Source organism: Oxyura jamaicensis, chromosome 10 (genome assembly GCF_011077185.1).
Source record: "Oxyura jamaicensis isolate SHBP4307 breed ruddy duck chromosome 10, BPBGC_Ojam_1.0, whole genome shotgun sequence".
NCBI classification, from domain to species: Eukaryota; Metazoa; Chordata; class Aves; order Anseriformes; family Anatidae; genus Oxyura; species Oxyura jamaicensis.
In genome coordinates, this window is record NC_048902.1 from 14,376,660 (window position 1) to 14,399,923 (window position 23,264).

Here is a 23,264-nt window from a genome sequence, read left to right on the forward strand (position 1 = left end):
CTTTGTTTCTAGCAGTAGTAAAAGACAGTATCAAAGGACAGAAAATTCACCTTTCTTCTGTTGAGGAGACTACCCTGAGATTTCAGCCATAGTTTCACCATCCTGAAAGACAGATTATGAGAGGTTATTAATCTGCCTTCTCATCTATCTATAGCAATATGGGTATCATCTGCATCTATGATGAAAGCCCCCTGGGAGTCTATACTGTGCTTATCAGATGTGGCAGCAGGTGAAATATCAGACAAGTAAGATAATAAATAATAAACGACCCTATATTTTCTAATCCAATGTCAGAAAATGTTAACTGTTAATCTAGTTAATGGAGACTTCATGTCTTATAACACCCTACCCATGAACTTCAGGCAACCTTTCTCTGATAACTTTGGCCTTGATTTTTTTTTCCCTGAAATCAAGTTTTTGAAGACACCAGCATTTCTCAAGGATTTTCTGAGGAAAGCACAACCCCATACTAAACAGATTCTTGAGCTTGGGACTGATAATTTATACTCTTCAGCTACTTCTACCATCTCAGGACTCAGATCCTGTACTTTGAGGTGCTTCATGAAACACTACTGGTTCTTCTCTCAACTTTTCCCAGAGCAGCCCCTTCTGTAAGGGCTTCTCAACCCATTCAGCCTGGTGAAGCAGCTGGGACCTCGTTCTTCTAAGTCAGCCTTTTCACCCTCTTTTCTTTAGCTGCAAGATTAGCATTTGAAAACAAGATATTGGGCACTTTTAAAGATTAATTCCAGAAGTTTCTGGAGGAAAAAGGCTTGGAACCTATGGGTAGAATAAGAGAAATGGAAATACTAGTTCAAGCCAGGATCTGGTTGATTATATCTGATGGTTACTGCTGTGATCCAAGTAGTGAGCACAACCCTGCACAGTCTCAGATAGGTACTCAAGATAAAAACCCAAAACAGCAACACTGCTCCCAGCCCCGGGGCTGGGGACCTCTTCTGAGAAACCAAAGACTGAAAGCTAACACTGGTCTTTCTCCTCCTCATCCTCTCAGGGAAGAGACCAAAGCAGGAAGGAAAACAGCGGCCCCAATATGATTTCCATTTAGTGGGGATGCTTGAAACTGGGGAAAACTACAGCACTTGATCCATGCACATCCCTCCCAACAATCCATTTTTCCCTTGGCACGTCCCCCACCCTCTTGGCACTGAGGGTGAGGAGTCGAGCTCCACCACACTACACTGCCGAGGAACCAAAAACCAGAACAGGAACATAAGGCTGAGCATTGGACACCAGAAAACCCAATTTTGGCAATTCCTTAAACAACCTTGTGAAATATGTTTATGTCACAGGTAGCTTTTGGTACCTGTAGCATCAAAAAATAGCAGGTGTTTTATTTACAGTGGCCATGGGGAAATATAGTCTGATGTAATTGTTAAAGATCTGTTCGTATTCCAGGCAGCAAACTACCATTTACAGGATGAAATTGTTTGCTGTTTAAACACTGCCAGTCAAGGACATTAATTGCTGTGGGTTAAATTAAACTAGATGGCACAGCAATGAGATTTGAAGCCGGGGAGGGGGTGGGGAGGAAGGAGGAGGGGAAGAGTAATCTTCTCTCATAAATAATGGGATCTGAAAAGAATCTTCATAGGGACAGATTAATTTGCCAAGAACCGAGTTCAAATCTAGTCCTACAGGTCCTGTGAGCAGCCCTCAGGAGGGCAAACACTGCCCCCACCCAAAAAGCAAGAGCTCAAGCTCCTACATGGGTATTTATTCCAAATATACGATCAGTGGCTGTGCCATATCAGAAGCTGGCTGCCTTCCAAGACGGGACAAGCCACACTGTGTGACGGGGAGAGGAGATGCTGCCTTGCCCTTTTCAGTGGAGCTGTAGTAACAGCCAGTGGCAGTGGGCAGGGAAAGGGGCAAGTCCTCCTGGCAGCCCTTTGTTTCTGTTCCTCGCAAGCCTCTTGCACACATACACAAAGACACACAAAGCTATATATTCATTTTACTTTGTAAGGGGGAGAAGTAATTTTGGTCCAAACATCTTTCTCTTGCGTTCACCCTGAGTGCCTTGCAATAAGCTCCCTTTCTCGGCTCATGGGATGGCGTGCTATTTATTCCTTTACCAATGTAAGCCCATTGTAAATAAATAAATAGCAGCCCTGGGCACTTTTTTTTTGGACCTGTCTTTAAAAACACTAATCGAAATGTAATGACAGGCTGGCAGCCAGCTTCACTATCCATGCTGTTGATAACCAGCTAAGCTTTCCAGCCACAAAATTAACATAAAACCCGCAAAGACAACTATCCTCCTGTCATTCATCCCTGTCCCAAACCTTTGGGAAAAAGGCAACAGCAACAAAAAGCCACACCCAAGAGCTTTGCAATACGTTTTGAAGGTCAGGAAGTTACGGCACAGTTTAGATGAAGCAGGGAATCAATTTTTATTGAGACCAGCAAAGAATATCTGCCTTTTCTGCAGTCTCCACCAACCCCACCACTTCTGGCTGTGGTTTCAGAAGATGCTGCTGTCAATAAGCAGTATTTCATCCACTACAGCCACCTGCATTAGGTGTGTCAGCAGGGAGAGGACACTACTACTGTTTGCCTGCAGCAATTGTACAACACAGCCTGCCGGAGCAGGACACTGGGACTCCCAGAACATCCCATCCAATTCTGCCTCTGTTGGGAGGCTCGGAGGAAGCAGTTTGAATAAAGGAACAGCCAGAAGTTGACCCTCAGCATTAATTTCACTTCACGCAGCTCCAAATACTTTGCTTTAAAATAATAATAATAATACCTTGCATCACCCCCAAATTAATTGCATGCCTAGTCAAATGAATCCCATATTAACAGACCAGGACCTGATTCCTCAGTCTGTGCAATCAATTTTACCCTAGGGTAATGCTGTTGACTGCAGATGATCTGGCGTGCACTGACTGCAGATGATCTGGCACGCACAAGCGAAGGCCTGGGGTTTTCATCATTGTTTCCAAAGCTGTAGAGCCGGCAGCAGCAATAACGCCAGCAGTACCTGCACCTCCCTCCCTTAGGGCCACCCAAGAGCTCCACGCTAAAAATCTGGCACCACTGGCTTTCAGGTGTCAGGGGAATTGACTAATTTTCTGACAATACTATACCTAAATCAGTATTTAAATTGTAAGTTAAATAAATGCTGTGATTATTAGGAGCAGACTTCTTGAAGTTGAACCACCAGGTAGCTGATAGCTATCCTATTACAAACTCCAAAAGCCTCAGTAGAGATGTACTTAATAATTGTTTGGCATTAATTTGTCATGCAATAATTATCCTATTAAATCTAAATTAAACCCTCCACTCAGACACTTCATCTGAAGTGTGAACATAACAATTAAGAGAGAGGGGGAAAAGGGGGATGATTTTTGCATCATTTTCTGTGCAAGATTGTGCTTCTTACTAGCAGAAACAGCAGCAAAAGGGAATTAAGATATTGTATTGAGAAGAGAAATTATGAAACTGAAACACAGCACAAACAAAAATCCTCCTTCCCTAAATTACATATGGTGCACAGCTTAGGATAGCATCTTGCTACACTATAAACTTCAGTGCATTTATTTCTTTACCATAAGGAAGTTGTGTTGCACTTCCTTTCCAAGGAACAAAAAGGAATTAAGAAAAATAAATAAATTTAGACAACTGATGAAGGCTGGGATTGCTCTCATCTATCTAGCCAAATAAAAGCTCAAAATCCAGGCCCAGTTTTTTTTTCTTGAAGCTCCTCCTGTCGTCAGCAGCCAGAGATCAGGCTCTCCGGAGAGAGATTCATCCCACCCACCTCAGAGCTTAGATCTGACAGCTAAAATGAGAGAAGAATGAATCCCATCCGAAAGCCAGACAGGAAGCCTGGAAAGAGGAAGACTTAAATCCAGTTCTCATGTCCTAGGCTGAGATTTGAGGCACCGAGCTGTTCTTCCACATAGGATAATAGAGCTTGAAGTGCTTAAAATGTCATTAAGTAGTACTGCTGAGCTGAGGACAGTCTGTGGGTGTACAAAATAGTTTTCTGTCCTTATTCTGACTGATTTAATTTTGGGATCTAGAAGGATGGCTGTTTTAAACTAAGACAAGATCTCTTCCCTCTATGGCTTGCAATTGCTCACAGAATTTCCACACCGGTTGCAGAGTAACAGAGTAGATGACATCCACAAGAGGTTTTCTTCATCAGTCAAAACCACTCCTTACACAGCATTTTGTTACCTCTTTGAAAATGCAATCTCCTTCCCTAGAAGAACATCCTTTTTTAGGTAAAAGCCCTGTTTGGTATTTTTTTTTTTTTTTTTTTTTTTTTTTGGCATGGGTTTCAGCTTTTTTTGTTGCGTTTTCCTTAGAGACAGCAGCTCTTTACATCCTCCAGAACCCCAAAATACCGGTTGTCATAGTGGTTTTACAGCACATGATATTCCTCTCCCTTCCCTGCCTGTGCCGAGCGCGCCTCTGTACCATTCTCCGAGGAGATAATTACCTCTTCACCTTTCTTTTCCTCTTCTAACACTCTCTGCTCTGCCAACTGCTTTTTCCCACTGAGATGGTATTACTCATCTCTAACAAAACTCCGATTCCTCAAATTATACTTAGCTCTCAAGTCTGACACTTGTACCTCTGTTCTGCAGCTGTATCAGTTTGTCTAATAAATGTCTTATCTAGAGCCTTGGACTGTTACAGCTGCAGACAACATGGCCATTTTCAACCAAAACATTTCTCCTCTAAATCACCCAAAAATGTGACAAGAAGGTTCGTCGTGGATTAAATTGTTCACTGACCCTGTTTTGCTCCCACGGGTCTGTTTCCAACCACACGAGTCAGCTTGGGTTTAAAAGGTTGGTTTAAAAACTCACCCTGAAGAAAGTAGACGCCAAGGAGGGGAAGGAGAACGCTAACAAGGAGGAGAGGCATAATTTGGGAACAACGAGTGCAGTAACTAACAAGTTCGCTGGAAAGTTTACTTGTAAAATTCAAACATGGATTAAACTGGAAAGGAAACTCGTACATTCAGAGACATCTGCCAATAATAGACCGAGAAAGCCAGCATAAACAAGGTCTGTTCAGGTAATCATAAGCAAATGTAATTCAAAGCAGATGAAATCAGAGTCTCTGTTTATCGTGCATGGCACCCACACACAGTATATTTAGTAATGTTTTCTTTCAAGTGAATTTAGCTCTGGTGGAAGTGTGAGACTGACAGCCCCGAGGGCTCGTTTCATCCCTTTGGAGAGGTTCTTCACTGCTGCTGGCCTTGGCCAGGTAAAACCTCCTCCACACACCCTCCTGCTCACCCTGCAGCTCCCCCAGCGAGCCACAGGCAAGCTGAAAACAGGTTGTTATAAAGCCTCCTACAATAGTGTGAGATGAAGGGAGAACCCTGGAATCTATGAAATATTGCAACACACACATGGCATTTGTGTCCAGTCCCTGTCAGGAGAGGACTGGCGTATGCTCCAAGACATTGTTTCACGTGGGACTTGTGTGACTCCTAAGCAGCATTACCTCATTCCTATGGCAAGAGGCCTTGGATCCATTAGAACCATCCATGGAGCATTTCTTCCTTTGGCCACAGACAGGGAAAAGCTACATACAGCGCTGCAAAGGAGATCTCCATTTCTTTTTTATTTATCCCCAAGGCAACTTTAGAAATGAAGCAAGAGACAGTCATTGCAGCGCTGATGACGTAGCACTCCGAAATATCTGTCATGGAGATCATTACTGTTAAAGGACTGGAGATTCATTACTGCTGTTGCTTCTCTGGAGCTGGTGCCATTAATCCCCCTTCGTGAGGGAAACCACAGGGTGCGTTGCTAATGGCTTCCAGGTTGCTTTTTGGATGGTGCGAAGCCTATTTGATAATTAGTTCTCTAAATGAGAGCTGCTTCCATTGTAATCACTCCCCTCCCCAAATGATTTCTCATCACTCTCTCTTTGTAATCATTTTTGTTTCATTTCTCATTATCACCACTGGAATCACATTGATAATATTCATTTCATCTTTTTCCCCAGCTCTCCTGTACATTTACTGTCACCATCTGCACACACGTTGCATTGATCATAAGAGACTTCCTAACTGCGTTAGTGTGTGCGGACTTATGAATATACTGAGTGTTTAAAGAAGCCTTTTTAAAATTGGTTGCTGGCTGGCGGTGCCCCCGCTGGAGTCCTCTTGGGATACCCAAGGAAGAACAATTGTTTTATCCTTCCTAACAACACTAACACTGCTGCCTACCCCTCTTCTTTCACAGGGCCCTGGAGATCTTTTATAGCATCCTACGCTGGCACTGCTGTGCTGTTAAACCCTCATGAATGCAACAATGAATTAATAACACCGCTATATACCATAAACAATTGCTAACGTAGAGGTAGCAGCAGCTCTCCTGCAACACCATCTTCTGATGCTCAGTCAGCGGATAAAACAGAATTGTCTGGTTCATCTTGCTTAGGCTGCTCAGAAGATGTTTGCAGGCTGATTTTCTTCCCTGCCTTTTTTTTTTTTTTTTTTTTTTTTTTGGTAAAAGGCAAACTAGGGCTGAAAGCCAAATCTGAAATATCCTGGGGCTTTTCACTGCCTTATAAACAGTTAGTTATAGTCATTGATACATTGTTGGCATGTAATAAACCTTTAATGGCCAGATTGCTTGTAAAAATACATATCTATTATTGATGTATGTAACAGTTGTGCCTGAAGGCCCTCTTTGAGATGAGTTCCCCATAATTTTAAGACCTAGGCATGTTCACATTAAACAGACTAACTCAAGTGAACTTAGCAGCCTAAATATAGAACGAGAGAAACTCAGTGATTCGACAGAGGTCAGAGGGGAAGTGTGTGGCACACATAGGAATGAGAGCACACCTTTTATGGCAATTAAATGTTTTACTTATAATTTGCCCATGGCTTATATTGGCAGGAGATGGAAAAGGAGAGTAGGTAGGGAATGCAATGCTCAGCTACAGATGGGGAAGTTTCAGCACGGAGCTGCTATAATGCCAAAGTAATAATGCAAGAAAATTTCTGCTACTTTGTGCTTGGTAAACAGCGATGTTCTTCTCTTCAAGACCTTAATCTCCACAAAAACAAAATCATGAGCCTCGCGTTTAACCCATAACAATGCACAGGAGCAGTATCACAGTCCCCCATGGCCAAAGTTTCCATTTTTTCCAGCTTTGAGGCTGGATGATCACTACAGAAGACCCTGCTGTCACCACAACCCTGCCAGCACAAGCAGGTGCTGAGCGTCACCTCACTTCTGTCCAGGGCAACGACCCTGCAAAACTCAGCCTGCTTTCAGCCTTGGGCAAAATCAACCAGCAGCAGCTGTTGAGCAAAGTACAGGCACCAAATTAAATCTAGGAGGAATCTGGTCTTCCAGGGAAGCTTCTTGACCTGCTGAGCTTTAAACAGCTAGGATTTCTGAGTCACCTTATCAAACACATACACATATATGGAGGCACCGAGGAAAATTATTTAGAGAGACTTAAAACTGGAGCCCCTGTAAACACACACTGAACAAACTGACGAAACACAAACTAAGGAGCTTGTGTTCTAGAGAAGCTCTTGTAATGGGTAAGTAGGAATTTTAAATTAGGATAACGTGCCTGGGGGGTTATGGATCATGCATAATGGCTTCAGTCTTGTTAATGTGGTGTTGGTACGTACCTCTGCTTGCTCCTATTTAAGCCTTATGCAGAACAGCCTCACATGTGGAAGACATGCACAGCCATCCCACTCATACCAGGGGAGGTAGGAAGATGGGAAGGGGCACAGTAAATTGCTGGGGTATGCATAGGGTTGAAATACATCGAGAGTCTAGATTTGGCAGACTGTCTGCCATGCCATGTAACAGCCATGTATGTTGCTTATACTGGGGCTTCTGGATTTGCACCTGTGTATGACTACTTCTATATGAAGGCCTAGTTTTAACATCCTGAGGCTCTAATAAGCCAAAAGATGTGACTCATTGAGATGTTTCTCATTCCTCCAGCCACCTTCATCTCTTACAGATATCAGAAGAAATGTTCTCATGGGCAGGCAGCCCTAGGTTATCAAGGTGAGGGAGCTGCTGGAAGAGTTCCCTCATGAAGTTTGCTTTCCCTCATCTTGAAGAGTTAGCAGATGGGCAGAGCTGATCAAGGTTCATGGTCATGTAGATTGTGGGAGTATGAAGTACAGAGGTACAGGGTTGGTCAGACTATTTTGCTGAGCCTGCATTTCAAGCATCCCTAATCAAGACACCAAGCAGGGGTCACCGAGACATTAGTGAGGCACTCCAATCAATATCAGCTCCCACCACATCCTCGGGCTTCAGTTGGCAATGAAGATGCGAGGAAACCAGCCTATTTACACTCATAATAATCCCAGTTCTGTTACTGGGGGTGGAACCCATGGAAAATAACTTTAACTGAGCCAATTTAACCAAGACTCATATTCACTAGTTTTGACAATGCCTTCAAAGTTAAAGCTTGCACACTTAGACAATCCCAGCCCCCTGTCAGCTTGCAGCTTACTCATATTAAGGTCCCCTTCCTGTAGTCAGCCCAGAGCAATCTTTCGCTCTTAAATAATCTGGCAGTTCCTTCTGATTTCCCGACTGCTGAAGACTTGCCCACGTAACATGACTAGCAGTCCATAACGCTGTGGGGTTTAGGGCCTGTCACTGTTTCCAGCAGGAAGAGCACTAAAATGCACTGGAAATCCCCAGTAGACATGGAATTTTGTAAAAATTGCTCCTTTAACGCACAGACATTTGCATGCCAAGTTTCAGGCCAACTTTTTGTGTTTGCCTAGAAGAGAAAGGCTTTGCTAATAAAGGTCAAATAGAGACATCCCTATTATTAAACCACAAGGTGGGAAACAAGGCTATTACCAAGGCGTGCAGGGTTGTGTGAGACCTGGATTTGGCATTGAATAGTCAGGAGGAGATTTGAATACACAGGAGGAGATTGCTTCAAAGATAACATTCCAGTGTGCAATTGTCATTTTCATGCTATTTTTGGTGACCTTGTTTGCTGGGAAGTGAGCGGAAGAATTTAACTGCATCTTCTCCTTGTGACTGGGAAGGCTTGAAGAGCAGGGGTTGTTATTGCTTGCTTGTTTCCCCCTTTATGTCCCACAGAGACTTCAAGACTATTTACTGCAGTTCTCAACCAACAGCTGATAAGTTATTACAGATCCTTAATGATCGGACATAGCTGGGGAGACGCACAGCATTTACCTCACCTACATTCTGCTAGCTTCCCTGTAAACTTGAGGGTCACCTCTAGGTCAGGCATAGATGGAGACAATGTGAACAGATGTGACCTCACCAACCTTGTTTTAGCAGATGGTTTCAGGATAAATTGGATTAAAATACTTTAATTTGGCACCTCCGGAGCATATCTGTCCTCACTGTCAGACACATATTGTGTGGCTGCTTCTCTGATTCACCAGCTTTACACAAGGAGCCCTGGCCATCATTTGCCTACCCAGTTAAAGCAAAGACCAGTAATAGGCAGCAAAGCTCCAGAGCAAATAATGTTTTGTTCTTGTTTTAGATGTTTAAAACAAATAATGTATCATTTGCATATCACTTTCACCTTTTACAAGAAGCCATAGGAGGAAACTGCCAGTAACATTCACTTGTATAGTGCCCATCATCCTATGCTTCAAAGTCTTCCCAGTGAAACTTTCAGTGGCCCCCAGCAGTCAGCATCCAACCCCTGCAACGGTGCCCTGAAACTTCTGCCCGTTTTTATTCTCCTCTTTCTGGCAATGGACAGAATCCAGAGCATTAACAGATCATGCCCATGTATTTAAAACGCATCAGTGGGGCTCAAATGAACTGCACAGATTTGTGGTAAAGCAGTGAAGCATCCTTAAATACAGCAACAGAATAGTAAGCTTAAACCGTTCTTGTTCTCCAGCTCCAGAATATACCTTTATGGATTCAAAAGGACAAAATCTGCCAATCTTTCCATATAACCCTAAAGTTTCAATGTCAGAGGGACCATTACATCTCCTGACCATCTTAAAGAGATAAGTCAGACATCAGCCAGCTATTCCTGGCATTGGCACACGTTAAAGAGATGGTAAATCCACCATTATTTGACCAGCTTTCTCCTAAAGCCAGTTTATTTCAGTGTTAGGTATAAACTTAAAATAATGTGTTTCTGTGAGCAATCAAACAAATGAGACTATAGGTTCAGGCACCACTCCATAGGAATAAAGATGTTAGTATATGCTTAGAAGACACTTACATGATTGCTGTATAAACTACACTTTTGTTCAGTTTCCTGTATTACATTTTAGCTGAAACCAGATACAAAGAAAATCCCTAGGAATGTCTTTCTTACACTGTTTCTGCCTTGCCCAGAACTAAGCAGCAATGTTGAAATCTTACAAGGAAGCTCATTCCCTTGAGGCTGCTAATCAGTATTTTAGACAAATTTGGGGAAGCTTCCAACTAAGACTTCAAACTTTTATCTGAAGCAAACCAGACTTCCAAATTGCTTTCTGGTTTTATAAGACAATCATTAATAATAGCAAAATGAGAATTGTAAAGATTATTTTTTCATGTGTTTTATTAACACAAAGGCAGAATCATGCTGGTCAGACCAGTAGAGTTACATCAGAGATGAATTTGATCCATTATTCAATTATCCTTCAATGCACTCCTGTGGTCAAGGTAATATATTATCATCTGCACTTCTGTTATTCCCATTACAGACATTAATTCCAAGAATGTGAATCATTTATTGCTGAGGGTCCTGATCTTGTAATAGCCCTGTACTGATCCTGGACTGGCAGATACCCCTAATGCCCCCACCAAATTCCACTACCCTGAATGAAAATCATCATCCTTCATTAGGGCAATTGTTGCAAAGAACTGCTACCTCCTATTATTCCCACACAGTTGAGAAAGTTGAGAAAGTGCTTGCAATCTTTAATTTGAGCTGGCAATACTTAAAAAAGAACCTGTTTGTATTTATTGTAACAGGGGCACATTTAATTCACCCACCCTGCTTTTAGGAACATCCCCTTGTTGACACACACACAAAAAAGGGAAAAGGCAAACAATACTTATCAGACAGTAAAACATAAGCACTCTTGGTAAACAAAGAATAGGTGTATTAGTCAGCATGCTTCACTTGCCTGCCCACCAGTCAACCCAGGTGACTACTTTTAAGGTGATTGTAGCAACTTTTTCCTCTTTAAATAATTGCCAAGACAAATATTTCACACCAGTAACCTTATCAGCATTTGATTCACTTGTATTCATGTTTTATGTGGCATCAGGACTGCACTTTTGAAGAACATCTCCAGATTGTTCCCAGTTACTGTTCTAACTCCGTGTCTGGAGTGATCTTAGCTGGATGCCTTTTGGGTGATACAGCTGGAAGCTATAAATGAGATACACTTAAATGTTTTGTCTACTAACACACATTTAGTCCGCAAGGCCAGGGTAGAGCTACCAAAGTGAAACCCCTTGAAAGGCCCACAGCATGGATACAGATTCCTCAGCAACAACTGTTTTGCTCTACAGTTCACACTGCTTGCTAATGCAGAACGATCCACTCATACACCCCTGAACTGCAGCTGACTCCAGCTAAAACACTGCACAAAGCAGTCAGGCTGATTGCACTACTGTTACAGAGTTGTTAGCATAGACACATGCCCATTGTGAGCCAGAGCAATAGTCTAACTCTTCCACGATTGGTCTCCAAACAGCTATTAGATAGCCCGGGAACCTTAGCTGCAAACACCAAAATTCTGTAAGAAATAATTCTGCCTGCTAGTTAAACTGCTAAAAGCAAGTAATAACAACAAGCAATGCAAGAATCTCATATATTTTATTCATTAGCATTGCTAACATGGAAAATGTTGCTTTCCCTGTGATGAATCTTACTCATTATACTTTGAATATAGAAGAACGTATTCAGAATATTGTGTCAAACATATAAGTACATACCATATATTTAAAGCAACACGGAAAAATGGCCAGTTTTGAAATATTTTAAAATGAAGGTTTTTATATTGCCACATATATTGTACACAGATGTTCAATACATATTGTGAAGTGCATAGTATATCAAGTATATAGGAAACCTTCCCTTCCCTTTCTATGCTCCACCTTCTTTATGGAATATACTAGCTAGATTAATGTTCTTGGTAAAAGACTGAAGGGTGATAGATTCATCGTGAGACCCCTGGAGCTCACAGTGCTCCAGACTGGACGATGCTCTAACATTTGCAGGCCAATCAGGTATTGTGACTGGTAGCAAATTGCCTCAGATAGAGTTTTTTTGTTGTTGTTACTCTTGCTAGAAACTGGCCCCAACAGAATGAAAAACAAAATAATGAGCTTCTCTTTTTATTTCCTGAGATGACCTGTTCATTTCTGTTCACTTACAGTTTAGATTTCACGGGTCCTAAAATTTGCACAGGGCCTCAGGGTCTGTTCTGTTCCATGATTAAGTGAAGTGCAAAACTAGAAAGGGTGTTCTACAGCTCTTCAGTTACAATCTGCTTACAAACAGTAGATCACTCCGTGGCGTACAAGAACAAGTACATTTTGCCTCTATCATTTAGTATCTCAGACAAATGCTTCCTTATTTAGTGCCATGCTACAGAACGTTGAGAGATAAGGTCCTGCAGCGGACAGGTCACCCGGACGGCAATCAGATGCCTGATGTCCTTCCTACACCTGTCACACCTTATGAGTTTTGAGCCAGTTTCTTCAAACCTTCCACTCTGAGTTTTCCTCCCCCTCACACGAAGGGAGATTAGTGTTTTCCACACTGGATTTCCCCACTGAGTACTTCAAAACAAACTAATCCGCAAAATGAATATACTTCCTTTCTCCTGGAGGAAATGACAGTTTGATTTAGAAACTAAATTATCTATATGCTTGATTTCTGCATTTTCTTTATTCATACACACACTAACTCCTAGAAGAGATGTTAAATCTAATTTTTTAGAAGTGAATGCCTACATACAAACAGGGAATGCCCAAAGACTTTTGGTTGGTGCATCATTTTACCAACCTTTTACACCACTTGAAACCACCGCACGTAGGACAAACCTGCTGTTTGGCTGCTACATAAATGGTACAGCCACAGAGGAACAACAAGGACTAAGTGTGAAAAACAGGGAAAAAAACAAAACAAACAAACAAACCACAATAAATAGCCAGCAGCGAACTATGAAAATAAGCTTTTTTCCTGTTCTTGTAAGAAATAATGCTGGTTGGAATAAAGATCAAGTTTTCCCGTTAACACACTCCACACCATCCCCAATGAAGAGAACTGACACACATAAGACGACGCTCTGTTGCTGAATGTAACTGATTGTTTCCCATGGAGACATCTCATGCCATCACATTAATGGGTTTCCCTTTTAGAGTAGCTTCTGTAGCTAGGAACAGCTTTTGGATATCTCAGAATCCAGACAGCCAGAAAAGCCTCTTTACTAGAAAGAAGTGTATCCATAAGCAAGCAAACAAGCCAAGGGAGATTGTGGTAGAAGGAAAACAAAACAGACATGGAAGTGTCAGCTGAAAGTCTGTTCTCCTGCATTTATAAATGCTGATAAGATACAGAAACATGGGATTTGTTTTGGATAATATAAACACTTATTCCTAGAGAAGAAAGAAAATAGATTTGCCACAGTACAAAAAGGCCCACTCTAAAGCACATATGTAAGCCCACTTTAAGATTCACATATTTAACATCAACCATAGCCTCTTCCAAGCACAGATTACACGAGAAACTGAGCCTTCTTTTCTTCCTTAGTCATATTCAATTTCTTCAGGCTATGACTGTGGAAATAAAGGCTGAACAGAACAAGTGCCGTGGAGCTCTGAGGAAGGAGAATGGAACTGAACCTAAAGCAAACTACTCATTGTGAATAAAAACCAAGGGCATTTGTTTAAGCAGAAAATGAATGTATTTCACATTAATCTTACACCAAAATCTGACTACAGTAGGAGGATTTCTTATTTGTCTGTTTTAGTTACCCCTGAATACAGATCTACAGATTTGATCCCTACCTAATAAAATTCTTTACTGAAGGGACAATGGAACAGATTATGATCTTGCTTATGGCTGTGTAAATCTCGTGCAACTTCACTGCAATCACACTGCTATAAATATTTACAGTTCATTGTAAACACTGAGAATTGTAGTGGGATCAAGTTTTATAGCATACAAGACATTTTAAATAATGAAAATGCATATTTTCTACTAAAAAAAAAATCACGAAGATTAAGTTCACCACTGTGAACAACACTTCCAGGTATAATGCAAATCTAATTCGTTCATTCAAGACTCAAAGAGGACCAGTTAGCCTCTCATTTCTCCTACAGGAGCTGAAAATAACTTGCTGTAAGCTCTATTCTTTGATGGACTGTAGAAAAGACCTTCAGATGCAGATGGAAAGGATTTTTTTTTTTTTTTTCCCAGAATGTGACAGCTCAAAGATGGAAAGCAGAGCCCCAATTTATTTACTTTTTTCTTTCAATTATCTACTTTGCGTACAGAAGTATAGTGGATCACCTTGATAGAGACAACACCTTAAGAGTTGTACTCTGTCACATAAGGGAAACTGCCAATTCTTTAAGCTAGGAAAGGGAAAACTTTGGCAGAACATGATGAGCTTCTTGCTGTTGAAAGAATGATCCTAGAAATCAGTCCAGGACAAGAATTTAGCTGGCTATAGCTATTCTTTTCCTTGTGTTAGTATACTTTCAGTGAATGTTAGCAAGTGTTTGCCTTGACAATGAGAAATAAAGAAGTAGTAGTTACCGCTGAGTTAATGACTGTCAAATAAAGAGAGGACCCACACAGTTTGCAGCATTCTAAACAGAGGAGAGAAGTCTCAAAATAGCATTGAATTGGGTCATGCAAAAATAGTTGGTCATTTCTGGTTAGGTCCTAACAGGAGCCTGGCAGATGTTTGAGAATGAAAAGAAACACTTTGCTGGCATTGCATTAATCCACCAAGAATCTTGTCATCTCCAGTTCTTTCATTTCCCAATCATGACATGCACATTTCAAATTACACGTTTTTATTTTATGATTATTTAGTAAGATAAGAACAAAATAAGCAAATGATGTTTTGAGAAGGAACATTAAATTTTTATCTGTCCTGTGAGATGCTTCATCAAGAGGAGCCATAGCCATTACTTGCAAGTTCAACATCAGACATCTCGGTAACTCAAGAGCCAAGAGGACAATGTGCATTAGTGCTACAAAGGCTGTAGGTAGTGATAACCAGACAATGAACATCACAGTGGTGAATCTACAGGCAGAAATTACACAGTTGCTTGCCCAATATTTGAAATGTAAATTATTTTTGCAGACTTGCTCCATGAACTCTCAATCCTTTTTAATGCTTTGTCTTGGTATTATTGGGATGATTCCTCATTTGCCTCATGACCTTTGTCAGATGTTTGAATTTGCCTTGGTGATGAGAATTTTGGCTGGTAGCTGTTGAATGCAATGTACTTCCAAGCTGCAGGGGATTTAAGGACAAAGAGCAGGGAAGCAAAGTTCAGCAGTGAACATGTGTTAAATCAGTGCTATTGGATCAGTCTTTGTGAGTATATTTCTAAACACCTGGATCTGACTACACTATTAATACTGTTTTACAAGGCCCTCTTGGGAGTGTCATCTTCCTAATAACTAGCCTTGGAAACTTTATTTAAGACAAGTCACAGACAGAGGCAAAAACTTGCTAACAGGCATGGATTAGGTCAGTTGCTTAGTTCATAATACCATGAAAGATACAGAGCACAGAAAAACTGCACTAGTTTGGTTTTTGTGGTAAATAATACTTAACACTCAGCAACACAAATTGAAAGTGCAGAGAGTCAATGGTTGGGATCAGCCTGATGTCCTCCTAGTTCCTTCCACAAGGACTCCTTTGATTCACTGTGCACCAATGGAAGGCATCAAGTACATGATAAACCCGGCTGCCAATCTCTAGTGCTTCTTTCCACATTGCTACACAAAAGCAAAACATTGACAGATCCATGCAAGCATCCCTGATCACTGATTTTCTACAGAACATTAAGACTTCTCCATAAATACCAGAACATGGGCTGGGTAGTACTACCCTGTGCTGGGTAGTACTGTATTCCCAGAGTATTCCAGTTGAAATTATTGTTGGCATGAATCAAAGTGGCAGTCCCTGCTTCTTATCTGTGCTCACTTAAATTGAGTACTTTGTATGTCTATCTCTAATACAGTTGGGTAGTATAGTCAGAAACAGTGATGGAGGATCAAGTACAAACATGCACTAAGTGATATTTCTAATGTAAAGACTAACACCGATTCAAATGGTTTTTTATTCTTCCCTCCTGCTGGCTAGGAAAATGTTCTTCAGCTTTACTCTGTTCCAGAATATTCTCTCGCAGCATCTCATTACTTTGCCCACAAGATTTCTTCTCTTCCTCCAAAGTCACAAGCACATATTTCAAATGTGATTATCTGCAGTCTTTAATTGCTTGTAACCCTAAATGTCTGACTGTGAGATACTAACAAACTTACTCCTAATTCTTACCATTGGACATTGCACATATATTGGTAAAATAGCAATTACTCTTTTTTGACAGCAGTTGTCCTGACTTCCTTACTCCTGATAAATTAGGAGTCCTTCGACCATTTGTTAATATATGTAGAGATTTCCTTTTGATAAAACCTATTTTGATATTATACTCTGCCAATTGACATGCCTCTGAATTGTGAAAGGAAACCATAAAGGCTTTGAGATTAGATGGATAGATAGCTGAGAATTTTATCAGTTAATGTTTGTGAAGAATCTAGAGATTTCAGAATAAAGGAAGCATGAGAAATGCAGATATGTCTTGTTATGGTTCAATGCATGAATGTGAAAAGAAGAGAAGGCAGGAAAAATCAAGTCAGATAGTATGGTAGGCCTCAGAAAATTGATCGCTTTAATCCACAGCTTTCCTGTTCTCAACCATCTCAATTGGCTCTTGCAGAACTAGACTTCATTTTTTTCCTCTGAGATTCTCCTTTAAAAAAGGAATCTGAATGGAGCTAGGGATTTCCACAGAGCACAGGTAATTAGTGCTGGAGGACTGATTATCTCTGTTACCACTCATTATTTGACAGAATTCCACATAATAGCCTTTCCCTTGAACAAACCTGGTCTGAGGCAGCATCTCCTAAGAGGCCGATTCATGGTGTGAGGAGAACTTCAGCTTTCCATCATCTACAGATACTAGGTTCTTTTTCTTCTTCACCTCTCATTAATGCTTATTGGAGAGAGGAAGAATGATACATTGAATTTAAATAGGAAATGTGCGTCCCCTATCTTATCTCGCTATTAGGAACTGTGGGACAACCAACTGCTCATCTTCTTTTCTCGTTCTAATTTTCTTTCTATGCTTGTCCTCTTTTAATTAAAGTGAGATGAACGATCCACAAGAAAACAAGCTCAGGGAAGCTACGCGGAATATACATCTGCATTTTAGTTAATAAAAATTTAAAAGTTGTGGTATTAAATAAAATTAAACAATTTCCCCTAAACAGAGAGGGAATTAAAATAAAACCCAACAGCAACAACAAAACCAGGAAAGATTATGATCAATTAATGATGAATATTTCATTGCTTTCTGTTTGCCATATATCAGTTCGTGCCCAAATAGATAATTTGGGAGAGGGGGAGAACTACTAGAGGTGGTTAGGGAAATACCAACGAAGCCCACAAAGCTAAGCGATACAAGAGAACAGCAGGCAATAGCAAAAGACCTTGAGGAGCATGAGACTAATTAGAGAAGTCGGCCATGCGTTTTGTTATCACTCCATTACAATGAATGGAAATGAGGCCAGGGGTTGAACATCTCTGCTCAGGGACACCTTGGGAACAGGAGTGGGGGAAACCTGATCTACCCTTGTATTAGTTATTTAAGCTCATAGAACTTTAACTGATACAGAGCTTATTTCAAAGAAAAAAAAATATAGAAAGCAAGCATCACTAAAGATTAGAACTTTAAAACTGCAGCTAGGTAAATAACATTCCCACAGACTTTTTTCAATCGATAGTCAATGAGCCAGGTGAGGTATCGAGGGAACTCATGACAAGGAGAAATAACCATTAAACTTCATGGATACTTGTTTAGAAGCAATTTTCCTGTGCCAATAGCTAGAAAGGGTACTTAAATGAGAGCCCACTTGTCAAATATTTGCACAGAATAAACCTCAGTTCAAAGCATTTGAATGTATGCTTTGCTTTAAATACAGTAATAATCCCACCTCTATTTGACCAAATACTTAAAGTCATGCTGTGCTGAACCAGATCTCATGTGTCTCTTGAGATTCCACAGTAAAAATTGTTGTTTTGCATCTCAGCAGCGAACAAAGTGATTCCTATATACGGTTTGTTTGTAAAACATTTTGTCAAGCAAATGGATCTTGAGCAACTGCATGTTCTCATAAAGCAAAAACAAACAGACAAAACCCCACCCTCTTTCTGAATGTGAATGACAGTAGACAAACAACAAACCGAAGCAAGCTCAACAGCTGATTCCTCTGGGATAGACAAGCTTCTTTGCAACAGCATCAAAGGCAGTGGACATTTCCTGAGCCTGTTGCTGGGCTCACGCTGCTAATAAACAGTCTGATGGTGCAAAAGTAGATGCCCTGGTGCTGATGCGAGTCAGGCCCCCAAACAAGTGTTTGAGAAATAGGCTGGTGAAAATGCCTAGCGCTTTCCTTTCTAACTGTTTTTCAGAATGATTTTGCTGCTCCTGCCTAAGCTTGTGATAGAGATATTTTTCCTTCTGTAGACAAAGACCCATTGTTTAATGCTTCTGAATGCTATGACAACTAGAAGGGTGAACAGCAACCTGCAAGTGACAGTAAATGCATTCTCTCTCTTTTTTAATATCCAGTGTGTATATCTGTAATGCGCTGTTCAGCATGATTCTCCAAGGCTGCTTCAACAGACAGCAAGGAAAGTCAATCCATTGTCAAAGCAATAGCAGCTTTTGCTCTTCACTCAAAAAGTTTTGGTTTCACTGTTTCTACACTTTCTAAGGATACAGTAGCTGCAGCCAGTGGCACAGACTGACTGACATGGCCCAAATGGAAAATATATATATATATATTGTTCTATCCAACCAACCCGAAAGGAAAAGAAATATGCATATGTATTCTCCTGTCCTTGCTTGTGTTTGCTTCTGATTTCACTTTCCAGAGCTTGGCTTAACAAATCCAAGTAGCCTTCATACCGCAGCCGAGGAACATTTCCTGCCAAGTCAGCTGAGCTAGTTTCACATCTTACTTATTAAACTCATAATATTCTCTGTGCACAACCAAAACAGAAGGCAGATGTTTGATAAATATCTAGTCTGGGTGGGAAGAAAGAACATGATGTTGAAGGAAGCAAAGCAGAACCTTTTCATTTCTCTTATTTAAAAAATAAATAAAAAAAATGCATCAGTGTGGCATTTGCGGCTGAAACATAGATTGCACTATGCAAAGGTGTGCCAGACACCACAAGTTTGCAATTGGCTTTATTTTGGTTTCGGAAACATTTTGATACTGATACCTATCTCAGACTAGTAAGTTTGACAGCATCGCTTAGCTAGATAAACTGCTGCTACCTTGCAGGTCACTAGATGCTGATGAGGAATATTTAAAAAATTCTTAATGCAGACAGTGAAGCTGCAGACCTTGCTGCAGTTAATGAGTGAGGGAACACTTGCTGCTCCCTGACATTCCTTTCAATTCTGCTCACATCACATAATCTCAGACAGCACAAATTACCATCAGTGAGATACCAGGAACGCCTCAAAAACCACCATGGAGTTCAGAATGAGAGGTGGAGGCTGAACAGCAACTCTACGCGATCCCTCCAGGATGTAGCTTTAATTAACAAGTTAATATCTAAAGAATGTCAGGTTAGTTATTTGAAGGAAAAAGTCCAGCTGGGATCCCAGAAACAGAACCCATTTTGAATTGTATTCCTTTTTACACAGCCTGGGTGCAGCAGAAACAATAAATGGCCAGAAGGGAAAAATATTCCTGAGATAAAAAGAAGCTGGCTGCTCTCTGTTGATCCTTTGGCACCGTGCCTATCAGTATTTGAGAAGAACAAAGCTGGGAAGAGAGATTCAGCACTGATAAGATGTAGTCACTCTCTCTGAAGTACTTGTACCCAAGAGCCCAGGAGAAAATCATCACTTACACACAAAGCCTTCAGCCTGAGAGGGAGACAGAGCCAGACAGGGAATGAGAGGCCAAGCCCGTGACAGTTGGATAAGATCAGTTTGTCTGGTTAGGAGGGGAACTGGAAAAACAGAAAAAAAATAAGATAAAAAATATCTTTTGTTACAGATTTTGAGGGGTGGGTAACAGAGCAACCCAGAAGAGAAGAGGCGACAACTCTTCTGCGTCCTAGTGACCCACCTGGAAACTCACATGGGGAATTCTCAGGTTTGCCCACTCCAAGACATTCCCAATGGCTTAAAGCCAAAAAACCTCTCTCTTTTCAGGAAGTTTCTCTTCTCCATTTCTTCTTGCCTGCACATATTAAAACACCCCAAATAAGAAATATTTCAAGTGCTGACAAACTGGAAAGCATACAAAGAAGAGCAAGGAGAAATGAGTTATGAGTGCTGGAGGGACTCACTCGCAAGGAAAGATTAGAAGAACTAAATATGTCTAGCTTGGCAAAGAGATGACTAAGCAGGGGGGGAAGTGATAAATGTCTACAAATATTTGAAGGGCGTATACACTGAAGAGGCAGAGAGATTTTGCAGTGTGAGCCATACCAGGTGGTGGGATTAGGAGCAAAAGGATGGAAGCAGAAAAGGAAAAAAAAAAAATCTCAAAGCAAAAATTCAACTGAAGACTAGATGAACAAAAGTCCCCATGAAAGTTATATATATCCACATCCCCCGTGCTGTGGATATGAAATTTTCTCAGAGGTAGCAAACTCAGTATATAAGACATATGGGAGCGCTGAGTGCTTTGATGCACACAGAACTGAGGGAAAGAGTTGAGCCTGGATACTGGAAGACCAATGGGAGCCTCAGCAGAGAGCAGGTGTCCCATAAACACTGCCAATTAGGGGGATTCAGACAGGAAGTCAGGTAGTGGTTGCATCCAATTGAAATCTCAAGGGAAAGGTGGGTTTGGAGTAATTTAATGAGCCTGAACTTGGTAGAGCTACAGGACTTCATCTGACCAGATATATTCCAGCCAGGTGGTTCCTGGGAAGCAAAAAGTTTTGGGCCTGGGAAACATTCAAAAAGATGGTTGTGGAAAGCCTGAAAGATCAAGACAGAACATAAAAACATCTAAAACCTTATCAGACTTAGAAGCTTAATTAAGGTGAAAGGATACAGAAAGGGGAGAACGTGGTCCTTACCCGACTTAGTTTCTGATGCAGAGCACAGCAGAGGTCCTTAAAAGGTCATGGGCTGAACATAGCCAACTCCTTGTTAAGGGTAAAATAAAATAATAATAATAAAAAAAACACAACTTCTCTTCCACTTTTAGCTATGGGGGACCCCAGCCACTAGCATAGACATTCCCCTAGTACAGCACTTCAAGCCCACTCCTGCTCCACATCACAACATCCATCCAGGAGCAAGTGGGAAGGGGAGGCAATCCAAAGACCACCTCCCAGAGCGTGCCATTGAATTTCATACTCTAGATCTAAGTCAGCTTTACTCTAGCCAGGACACGGATCTTAATTGCTTTCGAGGCTTGGATGAATAGCAACTCCTCTTGTGAATACATGAGGTGCAGACTTGTATTTTTGTCTTACAACTGTGTCACTCAGACCCTTTCTACAGCAGTCAGCTGTTTTGCTTGAGAAGGTGGTATGTGAAATGCAACAAAATACTTCAGTTCCCTCCTTAAGAGATGCATTTCCAGTGTTAAACCTCTCCCTTGCACAGTATTGTGTGAATGAGGCAAAAGGAATTCCCACAAGTCTGGATACAGGCAACACACCAAAGTCCTTCTCTTTAAACTGGATTTGATTCAAAGTTTGATGGGAAGCCACAGTTCCAGTTCGGGCTTTTAGGGTGTTCCATGTACCTAACAGAAGATTGAAATTATAAAGTCCCATGCTTTTGGCAGGGAACCCTCCGCAAATTGTGTGATACTCATCTGTTTGGCAAGTAGAGCTAATTCTGTTAGTGCTGTGCTTTTGTAGGAGAAACCAAGAAGAAAAGATACTTGACCAAAGCAATGTTTCATGCTGTTGATTGTATCTAACAAGCCACTCAATTAGGGGTACAAATGGGGCAGCTGGAGGTCACAGCAGTTTGTGCGGTGAATCAGCCCATGTGCACAACAGTACCATGAAAGAAAAAGAAACTTCCCTCCATCTCTGCAGAAAACTAGCACATTGTGAAGCCTGGCCCTTCACTCTTAGAACAGCAGTACTACGAGCCTCAGCACAGGGACCATCCCCACTTCAACTGGGGAAAGTACAGACAAAGCTGAAGGTGGTAGATGCAGAGAAAAGGCTCTCCAGAACCGCAGAAACCGAAATCCAAACCCAAAGCCAGACAATGTTTCCAGCAAGCCAAAACAACTACATAAAAGAAGCTCTTAATGTAATTCCCCCCAGAAATTACACTGGAAAGCCATCACAAGGTCATCCCACCACAGCAGAGTTGGCTGCCCAACAAATAGATTCTTATCATCTGCAAGAACCAATTCTCGGAGCTCCTTGGTTGTGAGCCAGCCCTAGGACAGAGCAGCTGCGATGGCCTTTACGTGTGGAAACAAGCATGAGACATCCCAAGGCAAACGCAGGGGGAGAGGTGATAACAGATATGCTCTTCTCTCTGCTCTCCCTAAACACACAATCCTCCCGCTAACAGAAAGAATACGCGATCTCAGCAGAGCCATTACACAGCTCCTGCTCTCCTTAACAGGCTGAAACAACGACGTACCTCGGTCTGCACGCGGCGCTGCCTGGACCCAGCCGTGAGCCTGCTGCGGAGGCAGCCTGGTTGTCAACTCCTCAGGAAAAAGCAGCAGCTACTGTTCGAGAGTCAGCTGAGCCACTTTCCAGGCACAGTCTTGGCACTCGTGGCAGTGCAATTTTAATGGAAGACCCAGACTCACGATCACAAAAGAACAGCAATTCCAGCGTCCCAGGATGGCTGTAGCAAGCATAGTGCTGTTGCAGCTCATTTTATTAATTAACCAGATGTTTAACTTCAGCATCCTGGCTAAAATCCAGTACGGAGAGCTACATTTCCTTTCCCTACCTCGCCTTAACTCAACAGCCTCAGCCA

General features: G+C 41.4%; 1 long non-coding RNA gene across 2 annotated transcripts in view; it reads right to left on the bottom strand.

The window, feature by feature from the left end:
* The window catches only part of LOC118172271, a 141,149-nt gene that overhangs the window by 115,550 nt on the left and 2,335 nt on the right, over positions 1 to 23,264 (bottom strand). Inside the window, exons 2-3 of one of the 2 annotated variants that reach the window (XR_004753624.1) lie at positions 22,917 to 23,129; positions 9,900 to 10,000 (exon numbers count right to left, since the gene is read on the bottom strand). This is a non-coding gene — a long non-coding RNA (uncharacterized LOC118172271). Of the gene's footprint in view, positions 1 to 9,899; positions 10,001 to 22,916; positions 23,130 to 23,264 lie in introns of those variants that run through there. The other variant, XR_004753623.1, reaches the window with a different exon arrangement.